The sequence below is a fragment of the Ailuropoda melanoleuca genome, unplaced genomic scaffold, assembly GCF_002007445.2.
Source record: "Ailuropoda melanoleuca isolate Jingjing unplaced genomic scaffold, ASM200744v2 unplaced-scaffold8619, whole genome shotgun sequence".
Lineage (NCBI taxonomy): Eukaryota > Metazoa > Chordata > Mammalia > Carnivora > Ursidae > Ailuropoda > Ailuropoda melanoleuca.
The window spans coordinates 1,756-3,407 of NW_023254013.1; the positions used below are offsets into that span (position 1 = coordinate 1,756).

At 53.9% G+C, this 1,652-nt stretch overlaps 1 long non-coding RNA gene and 1 other non-coding gene across 2 annotated transcripts; both read left to right on the plus strand.

Moving 5' to 3' along the window:
- Window positions 1-687: 687 nt before the first annotated feature.
- Window positions 688-1,645, plus strand: LOC105234945. The gene is made up of 3 exons (XR_004623200.1): window positions 688-846; window positions 1,032-1,070; window positions 1,295-1,645. It is a non-coding gene; the product is annotated as an uncharacterized LOC105234945 (long non-coding RNA).
- Window positions 1,127-1,189, plus strand: LOC117800875. The gene has a single exon (XR_004623201.1). It is a non-coding gene; the product is annotated as a small nucleolar RNA SNORD48 (small nucleolar RNA).
- Window positions 1,646-1,652: the final 7 nt, after the last annotated feature.

The following is a 1,652-nucleotide window of genomic DNA, read 5'->3' on the forward strand; positions in this document are numbered from 1 at the left end:
TTTATTTTTTAAGTATTTTATTTATTTATTCATGAGACACAGATTCAGAGTGAGAGAGGGAAAAGCAGACTCCCCGCAGAGTAGGGACCAGATGCAGGGCTCCATCCCAGGACCCTAAGATCACGACCTGAGCCGAAGGCAGACGCTTAACCATCTGAGCCACCCAGGCACCCTCAAATGGTGTTTTTGAAATTGTTTCTTGTATGTCATTTATATCTTAAAGCTGTTAAAGAAAAAAAAAAAAAGACACTAAGGTTAATGTGCCTGACAGGTCTGCGGGCTGGAGTGGGTTGCGAATTCAGATTTCGCTGGCTAGACGAAGCGGGTGACAGCCTCCCGGAGGGACCTGGATCCCAGGCGGGGACCGGTGAGGACGAGAGACAGGTCCCTAGATCATTACTCCAGGGGGTACTGGCCTGCGGTGGGGCGGCCATTAAGGAAGCGAGCTCAGCTGCGCATGCGTCCGGCCCGGCCAGTCGAGAGACAGTCATCCGTCTTTTGTTTTTCAAAATTAACAAAATATGCCCTAATATTTGCCCGGAAGAGTGTGAAACATTCACCCCTGGCCTCTCTTTCACTTGGTTTATTCTTGTTTGGACGAACGAAGGGGAAGAGGCCGTGGGTCGAGCCCGGCATCGACGAAGACAGCCATGCCGGTCAGGCCCCCAACCGCACGCTGCTATAAATAGCTGGGTCCCGCCGTCGCTGCTCTCTTTGTGCGACGGTCTGAGTCCATCAGTTTGGGAATGGTGCGGTGCCCCTCGGAGCAGCTGGGGCTCCCTCCCCTACACCCAGGGGAGGCGGCGGCCCCGGCGTCCTGCGCTGTCTTCGCACGGCTTCCTGCGTGTAGGTGTCTCGGGGCCCTACCGGTTGAGGGGGCCGCAGTCTCGGGCTGAGCAGGATGAGCTGCCATTACAGACTAGAGTTTCTGATGCGTCCATGACGCCACTATTTGGAACTGACCCAGCCCAGGTCAGGGGGGACTTAGCTGGAGTCATCCTGGCCTCGGCTGACGCCCTGTTTCTTCCCAGGCCCCTGGTCCTCGCAGGCTGGTCCGCAACACCACGAGGGTGAGTGGATTGATTGCGAGATGGAGTGGCTGGTGGTGGTCCTGGGGGAAGACGGGGGTAATGATGAACCCAGGTGACTCCGAGTGTCTCGCTGACGCCATCACCGCAGCGCGCTGACCATCTCCCTCCCCCGGGCTGGAGTTTCCTAATACGTGGGCTGGGAAGAAGCTGCTGGCCGAGCGCCCTCACTAGTAACGAATCCCTGTGTTTGATTTATCCATTAGATGTTTTAAGATGTCCGCCGGTGCGTTACCGTTGAATGAACGTGAGTATTAGGTGTGAGATCCTTCTCATTGCGTCTCACCATCTTGTCTCCAAGGCGCTCTCTTTCATGGGGCAAGTATAGAGTCTGTTTTGTAGTGAACACGGGAAGCAGTGCAAGTATTTTACCTGGGACTTTCCAAGGACTACCTTTTTTTGGTTCACATTAAAAAATCCTTTGTAACTCCCCATGTTTTTGTCCTAGCCTCGTTAAACCTACTTTCCTATTGTACGCTCCTACGTTCTGGGTTCCCTTGGTGGAGGTTTTTTTTTGTTTTTGTTTTTTTTCCAGTTCTGAGGTGTGTTCCCCCCCCCCCCCCC